This window comes from Heterodontus francisci, chromosome 49, assembly GCF_036365525.1.
Source record: "Heterodontus francisci isolate sHetFra1 chromosome 49, sHetFra1.hap1, whole genome shotgun sequence".
Lineage (NCBI taxonomy): Eukaryota > Metazoa > Chordata > Chondrichthyes > Heterodontiformes > Heterodontidae > Heterodontus > Heterodontus francisci.
The window spans coordinates 3,385,743-3,395,062 of record NC_090419.1 but is presented as its reverse complement, the minus strand read 5'-3'; positions in this window follow the sequence as shown (position 1 = coordinate 3,395,062).

The following is a 9,320-nucleotide window of genomic DNA, read 5'->3' as shown; positions in this document are numbered from 1 at the left end:
GCTCTGTGCTGGGCTAGTTAACATTAACCTGACATGCAGATTGGTACACCTCCTTGCTATATCGTTTGTTCAGTGTGTGGGCCGTTCTCCATCCCTGTGCTGACGTGTGCAAATCCCAGTGAGTAACAGCAGGTGTTCCCGACTGAGACTGAAGAGCTCCTGTGGGAATGACTGTTCATACAGAGAGAGGATAGTTTGAAGCAAAGGTCTGTGGTACAATCATGGAGATTTGGCAGTTTCCATATTGCACCTGTTTTATGGCTCACATCCTGTATTTGGCAAAATGGAAGGCTGGGAAGCTTAAGAAATGTTCGCTCGGAGTCTAGGCAGATTTAACAAAGAGCCCTGGAGTAGTTGGGGAGGGCTGAAATTGGGTTCACTATCTGTCAAGCTGTAACACGTTCAAAATCTGAGAATCAGGGTTCTACAATTAAACAGTTTTGTCACAATGGTTTTTGATGAGAAACTGTGGCTGTTTTGTGAGAACCAGTGAATGTTTGAGAAAAGTAGCAAATAACATTGTCTTAACTTGTGTTTCCAGGCAGGTCGCCTGCTTTTACAAGAATAAACTCAACCCAACCATCAAAAAAAAACAACTGGGGTTGGCACTTTCACAATTGGGACCACTGACTTCCAGGTGCACAACGATTCTCAGCTGATTGCTGATTGTGCACAGTGTGCTGAGGCTGGAGGCTGGAGAATGGAAGCTGTGCAAGTGCAACTGCTGCAGGGAGACAGAGAATGAGACTGAAAGGAAGATTTTTTTCCACTTATTCCTTAAACAAAGGAAAGGAACAGGAAGATGAAGGAACTGAAAGCACTTCTATGAGTGTGTTTAGCATTGCAGTCTTTTCGTATTTGATTGTTGGAGGGGGGAACGAGAGGAAGGAAGAATAACTAAGGTGGGGCTGCTTTTTTATTCATTCATGAGATGTGGGCGTCGTTGGCATTTATTGTCCATCCCCAATTGCCCTTGTGAAGGTGCTGGTGAGGGGTGAGCTGTCTTCTTCAACCACTGCAGTCCAGGTGCGTTAGGTACACACACAGTGCTGTTAGGAATGGAACACCAAGATTTTGACCCACTGATGGTGAAATAAAGGCCGATAAAGTTCCAAGTCAGGATGGTGTGTGACTTGAAGGGTAACTTGTAGGTGGTGGTGTTCCCATGCATTTTATGCCCTTGTCCTTCTAGTTTGTAGAGTTCGTGGGATTGTAAGATGCTGTCTAAGGAGCATTGGTGCGTTGCTGTTGTGCATCTTGTGGATGGTACACACTGCTGCCATTCAAGTGGGCTCATGTACCCTGGATGGTGTCGAGTTTCTTGCGTGTTGTTGGAGCTGCACCCATCCAGGCAAGTGCAGAGTATTCCATCACATCCTGCCTTGTGCCTTGTAAGTGGTGGGCAGGCTTTGGGTAGTCAGGAGGTTATTTACCCGCCATAGCATTCCAAGCCTATGACCTGCTCTTGTAGCCATGGTATTTATATGGCTACTGCAGTTCAGTTTCTATTCAATGGTAACCCTTAGGATTTTGATAGTGGGGGATTCAGCGATGGTAATGCCATTGAATGTCAAGTGGAGATGGTTGGAGTCATAGAGTTATACAGCATAGAAACAGGCCTTTCAGCCCATAGTGTCTGTGCTGGTCATACAGCACCCAACTATTCTAAGCCCATATTTCTGCACTTGGCCCGTAGTCTGTATGCTGTGGCGTTTCAAGTGATCAACTAAATACTTCTTAAATGTTGTCAGAGTTTCTGCCTCCACCATCCCTTCAGGCAGTGCTTTCCAGATTCCATCCACTCTCTGGGTGAAAAAATGTGTCCTCAAATTTCCTCTAAAGCGTCTGCCCCTATGGCCTTGGTTCTTGACCCCTCTGCTAAAGAAAAAAAGTTTCTTCCTCTCTCACCTATCAGTGCCCCTCATAATCCTGTACACCTCAATCATGTCCCCCCTCAGCCTTCTCTGCTCCAAGTAAAACAACCCTAACCTAAGCAGTCTCTCTTCATCGCTGAAATGCTCCAGCCCAGGCAACATCCTGTTGAATCTCCTCTGCACCCTTTCCAGTGCAATCACATCCTTCCTATAGTGTGGTGACCAGAACTGCACACAGTACTCCAGTTGTGGCCTAACTAGCGCTTTATATAGCTTTATCCCTGGTCACAGGCTTCCAATCGCAAAAGCAGCCCTCGACCATTACCTTCTGTCTCCAGCCACTAAGCCAATTTTGGATCCAATTTGCCAAATTGCCCTGGATCCCATGAGCTCTTACAATGTTAACCAATCTCCCATGCGGGACCTTATCTAAAGCCTTACTGAGGTCCATATAGACTACCGCAACTGCTTTACCCTCATGTACACATCCAGTCACCTTCTCGAAAAATTAAATCAAGTTTGTTAGACACCATCTCCCCCGAACAAAACCATGCTAACTATTCCTGATTAATCCCTGTCTCTCCAACTGGAGATTAAGCCTGTCCCTTAGAATGTTTTCCAATATTTTACCAACCACTGATGTGAGACTCACCAGCCTGTAATTACCTCGTTTATCCCTTTTACCCTTCTTGAATAATGGTACCACATTCGCTATCTTGCAGTCCTCTGGTACCTCTCCTGTGGCCAGAGAGAATTTGAACATGTGTGTCAATGCCCCTGCCATCTCCTCCCTTGTCTCACACAACAGTCTGGGATACATCTCATCTGGGCCTGAGGATTTATCCACTTTTAAGCCCGCCAGAGCAGCTAATATTTCCTCCCATTTCAATGCTGATATGGCCAAGCATATCACAATCCCCCTCCCTGATCTCTACACCTACATTGTAATTCTGCATAGTGAACACAAATGAAAAATAATAATTTAAAACCTCACCTATGTCCTCCTGCTCCACAGAAAGATTGCCCCGTTGGTCCTTAATGGGCCCTACTCTTTCCCTGGTTATCCTCTTGCCATTAATATACTTATAAAATGCCTTGGGATTTTCCTTTATCTTGCCCACCAATGTTTTCTCATATCCCCTCTTCGCTCTCCTAATTACCTTTTTAACTGCCACTCTACACTTTCCATACTCAAGTATTGCCTCCGCTGTTTTCAGCGCTTGGGATCTGCAGTAAGCCTCCTTTTTTTTTACCTGATCCAATCCTCTATATCTCTTGACATCCAGGGTTCCCTGGACTTGTTGATCCCACCCTTCACCTTAACGGGTACATGTTGGCTCTGAAGTCTCACAATGTCCTCTTTGACTGACTCCCACTGATGTGAGTTCTACTTTCCTACAAGTAACTGCTCCCAGTCCACTTTGGCCAGATTTTATTTTATCATATTTAAATCGGCCTTCCTCCAGTTAAGAACCTTTATTTCCGGTCCGTATTTGTCCTTTTCCATAAGTCGCTCAAATCTTACAGAGTTATAGTCACTATCCCAGAAATGCTGCCCCACTGACACTTCTACCACTTGACAGGCTTCATTCCCTGTGATTAGGTCCAGTACTGCCCCTTCTCTTGTCGAACTTTCTGCATACTGACTCACATACAGCTCTCCTGTATGCATTTTAAGAATTCCACCCCTTTTAAGTCTTTTGCACGAAGACTATCCCAATTGATATTGGGGGAGTTGAAATCCCGTACTATTATTACCCTGTTATTTTAAGACTTCACAGAAATGTGCCTACATATCTGCTCCTCTATCTCTTCCTGACTGTTTGGAGGCCTATAGTAGACACACCGCCAAGTGATTGCCCCCTTTCTGTTTTTACATTTTACCCAAATGGCCTCATTTGAGGAACCTTCTAAGATGTTCTTCCTCCTTACTGCAGTAATTAATTCCTTGATCAACAGTGCATTGCTACCTCCTCTTTTTCCACTCCCCTGTCGCGCCTGATGATTCTATTCCCTGTAATATTGAACTGCCAGTTCTGTCCCTCCCTCAAGGATGTCTTTTTAATAGTAATATTATCACAATACCATGTGCAAATCAAAGCCCTCAATTCAGCTGCCTTACTAGTAAGACTCCTTGCATTGAAATAGATGCAATCCAAACTTGCATTTTTCCTTTGTGCCTTAAAAGGTCTATATTTGCTCTGCTTTCCAGGCAGACACACTTTCTGTTCCATATTACCCCATACCGTAACTCCACTCTGCATCCCATCCCCCTGCCAAATTAGTTTAAACTAAAACACCCGCCCCCCCACCCAACCCAATCCCAAACAGAACAACATATCTCTCAGCAAGGATGCTTGTCCCATTCTGGTTCAGGTGCAACCCGCCCAACATGTACATGTCCAACCTTTGCCAGAAACAAACCCAGTAATCCAGGAAGCTAATGACCTCCATCCTGAACCATCTCCTCAGACAAGCATTCATCTGTTCGATCCTGCTATTTCTAAACTAACGAGCACGTGGCACTCGGAGTAATCCAGAGATGACAACCTTTGCGGTCATGCTTTTTCATCTGCTACCTAACTCCCTAAATTCTGGTCGCAGGACCTCATCTCTCTTTCTACCTATGTCGTTGGTACAAGTGTGCACCACGACTTCTGGCTGCTCACCCTTCCCCTTCCACATGCCTTGCAGACACTCCGTGACATCCTTGACACTAGCACCAGGGAGGCAACATCCCATCCTGGAGTCACGTTTGCGGCCATAGAATCCCCTTTTGCTCTGGCTCTTCCACTACTTTTTCTCTCCTGCTGCCAGCAGAGCCATCCTTGGTGCCACGGAGCTGGCTGTTGCTGCTTTAACCTGGGAGCTCATCCCCCACATGCAACACGCCCCTCCCCAGCATCCAAAGCGATATATCTGTTTGAGAGGGGGATGGCCACAGGGAAGTCCTGTATTATCTGCCTGCACATATTACTTCGCCTTTTGGTCACCCATCCGTTTTCTGTCTGTGCTGCCATTACCTGCGGTGTGACCACCTCTCTTAACATGCTATTCACAACGTCCTCAGCATCATTGATGCTCCACAGTGAATCCACCCGCAGCTCTACCTCCGTAATGCTGGCCGTCAATAGCTGCAGTTGGATACACTTCCTGCACTCAAGATTTTCAGGGCCACTGGAAGCATCCCTGAATTCCCACATAGCACAGTTGGTGCATATCACGGGTGCGAGCTCTCCTGCCATGACTTATATTTAAATTACTTTAGTTACTCCCTTTAAAAAATGCTAATTACACTCGGGGTCTTTTTCGACACCAAGCACTACCGAGTGCAATCTAAATTCCTTAATAAATTACACTAATTTAAGTAGTACTACTCACCTTATCACTTGAGTTTCTTTTGTAAATTAAGCAATTCAGATGCACGAACAGTTGTTACTTACCCAACCAATCACCTTGCAGAATTCCCGTGATGTCACTGTAAGTTTTTTTTCCCCTCTTTTCGAGTCTCAGCGCGCACTGAGAGACACAGGAAGTCAGTAATTCCATCTACCGCTGGGTCGGATGTTACCTTCCACCCTGCCACTCCAGGAGCCTGGTAGCTTCATCTCTGAAATCGGTGTGGATTTCCTGCAGAAAGCACACTGCCTACCTCCCTTCCCTGAGGACTGAGAGATTGTAAATTTGCGGAGAGACACGCTGCTGCGGTTGATGTTGAAGCTGGCGATGTTGATGGTTATCTTCATTCCAAAAGTACACTGAAACCCGTCACCAACACCTTAATGTGAGCAGGGAATGGAAAAACACCTTGCATTCCACTTCTCCAGCAACCCAGAGAGGAATGCATTTGAAATGGTGCCTCACCACCGGTTTCACTTCTGCAAACTTGCCCCTCTTTTTGAGTGTGGCTCGGATGGATGAGATGACCAGCCTCAAATTCGACAACAGGTCATGGGCCAGCTGGCCTTTTTGCAGCAATCCCTGCAAGCTGCAAGGAGGTTCTGGAGTGCTGCAGTGGGGATGAGGGTTGACTCAGAAGGAGGCACGAGGGAGTCCACTGTCTGATTCAATGGATTCAATATCATCCTCCGTGACCCACACCGTGTTCCATCCCCCTCTGGATCATCACCATCAACAGCCGCCACACACATCACATACTATGGGGCAGGCGTCTCAGCTGCATCAGCTGATCCCACCTCCATCGCGACACCACCCACAGGATCGAATGCTGAGGAGTCCTCCCTAGGTTCCTGCAGGGAAACTGAGCCTATGAGTGCCAGCAGTTCAGGACATCGCACCACCTCCGTCCCCAGGCCAGTGAGAGGCCCAAAGGAGATGGTAGCACCTGACTCCAGAAATCCACCCAGAGCGAGGCCCAGAGGTAGGAAAGGACGGCATGTCCCGCCCCACCTGTGACCACAGGCCCAGCACTGTTCACCTTGCTTGAAATGCCTTTTGGATTGGATACATTCTAGGTGGCATTAAATGGCGGCAGACTGAATTGACCGTTTCTAGTCCAGCCTCCACCTCCACCCAGGACATCCGATCAAGCGGCAGAAAGAATTACTTCTCCTGGTGGGTCTGCAGGCGGCCCCACCACAAGTGAGTCTGTTTTGTCCTCCCAGGAGATACCGCAATTATGAGTGCTAACCCTCCCCTTCGTCATGAATGATCGGCGCATCTTGCTCAGGGCATGAGGCACTGACAGTGCCGCTGGTGGCGAGAGATTAGGGACCCACGGCAGGAGACAGACCATGTTTGTCGAGGACCTCATAAGAGGAGGGATGCCTCCTCTTAATCCGGGAGGATCTCAAGAGGACTAAAGGGCAGGACATTCTTTACCATGACTCATTGTTCAGTGACCCCCAGAGGTCCACTGGCAAGAATGCTCCGCCCACGGTAAGCCGCCCACTCAGGGCAAGGGACACCGCCTGCCCAATCTTCAGGAAGAAAAAAACACTGCTTCCCGTGCATCTTCAAAGTTGCAACAATGGCCGAGGGGCCGACTACCTTAACCATTGCCTTTATGCAGGCGTCTACAAACAACATAGGGTGGGGATAGCTCTCTATTCCATGGCTGGCAGTAAGTAATTTAAAAGGTGATGGAGTCACATGGACATCCACAGATGCTGCAGCCGCATAGATGTTCGAGTGCTCCGCCACTGATGCTGATGGGTTCTCCCTGGGCTTAAGAGCTAAACATCTGAAGTAGGTCTGCAGATTTCAAAAAACTGTCTATCAGAAAATAAATAAATATATAAATATGGCTAGTTATGGGACAGGCAGTGGAGAGAATGAAAAAGAGAAAGATAAGTTGTGAGCAATGACTTGCTTTTCGAAGGTGGTGCACACAGCACACTTAAAACAGTCTTTGCCAGCACTCCTGACCCCGTGGTCTTCTTGTTGGGGGAGGCATCTTCACCTGGGTCAGATGAAAGGTGGCGAGGCACTAGCTGTCTCTTTCTGTCTCTTTATTCAGGTAGCTTCAGCTGACCTAGGATGGGCAATTGAGTTTGATGGGGGCTTCATTGTGTGCTTATTGCTGCAGCACAGATCACTGCAGAATTGGCAGCTCCATTCCCTGTTGCTCTGGTCCCTTGTTTCTCCCTCAACAGTCCAAAAGCAAAGAAAAAGTGTTGGTGTTCAGCACCCACCTCCAAACAAGAACTTGTTTCAAATAGTCTCTTTTTTCACTGCGAAGGTTGTTGTTATACAAACCCTCCTTCTGCTTAGTTGTAGCTCATCTCCCTCTGCTCAGTGCAGCTCCTCTCTCCACCTCTGCATCCTCCAGCTACCACCAGCACTGTCAGCTGAGGCTCGTGGCTGAAATCAGCAATCAGCATCTCCAATCAAGCAGTAGCCAACCCCGTTTCTTCTTTCCATTTTTCTTCTTTTCCTCACACCGTTTTTCTTTTTTAGAGGGACCTTTACTCTGTATTTAACACTGTGGTGTACCTGATCTGGGAGTGTTTGTTGGGGACAGTGTAGAGGGCGCTTTACTCTGTACCTAACCTGGTGCTGTACTTGTCCTGGAAGTGTTTGATGGAACAATGAAGAGGAGCATTACTCTGTATCTAATCCCTTTTTTCTGATGGCAGCCCAGGCCTCTTTTACATATTATTTGTTGAGGAAGCCTTCATTCCTCAGGCCGCCTTTATATTCATTTTAAACAAATAACTTGGGTGGCGCAGTGGTTAGCACTGTAGCATCACAGCTCCAGCGACTGGGGGACGGCCTGTGCGGAGCTTGCAAGTTCTTCCTGTGAATTCCACCGTATGCTCCGGTTTCATCCCACAGCCAAAGACTTGCAGGCTGATAGATAAATTGGCCATTGTAAATTGCTATATTGTAAGTAGGTGGTAGGAGGGTGGGGGGATGTGGTAGGGAATATGGGATAAATGTCGGATTAGTATAAGTGGGTGGTTGTTGGTCGGAACAGACTCGGTGGGTTGAAGGGCCTGTTTCAGTACTGTATCTAAAAATAATATTACAAATAAACTTTGCAAGAAGATCAGTAAAGCAAAAAAAACTCCAATTAAAATGCCTTTTATGGCATTGATGGTGCACTCCAGCCCTGCGGAGCCAACTGGTCATGAAAGGACTCAAGCAAACAGGCGGACACTGTATGCTCCTTCTCCAGGGGCACCCAGGCACGATCGCAACCCAGGAGGTGGGGCTGGCAATCAGGGCAGGCGGACCGCCCGTCTGACCGCAGCCTGGATGTGTGAATTGCCACTTTGGCCAGGCCCTGGAGCAGACCAATGCGGAGATCCTCCTCCCCACCCACCCGCCTTTGCACTGGCGTCCCAAAGATCAGGAGTGTGGAACTGAAGTGCAAACGAAATGTGAAGAGCAGCCACTTTAAATACTCAAAGAGCAGCTGCAACCTCACACATTCCATATATACATGGAACACGGACTTGTCCAGGCCACGTAATTTACTTGCGGCCTGGGAGTCCATGCATCTGCTCAACAGTCGATTGCACAGGGATGCCCTGTGCAGCACCCTCCACCTCACATCCCCGATGTAAAAGACGAGGACTCCCGCATAGAGAGACCACCACCAGGGCCACCCCTCATCGCCAGATGGCAACGTGAACCGCCACATCATGTCCAGACGATAGATGCAAGCAAGGAGTGGAGATTGTGCAGGAGCAGCCCGTACAGAAAAACCCTCCGCGTGGTGTGCAATGGCAAGGAGGGATTTTCAGACAGTTGGCTTTGGTTGTGCGGGTCCTCCTCCCGAAGAGCGTCCCATGGTCAGGGTCAGGGTCAGATGAGCAGTTACAGCCGAGCGAAGGTCAGTTAGGCCAGGAGCGCAGAGTACTCCAAGGCCCCTTGTCACCCGCAGTGAGGGGCGTCCCTGGAGCTTCGGCTACTCCTCCAGCATCGATCCGACCCTGGGGTCAGCCGCAGGACAACCGAGACGCTCTCCTGTGATGATGC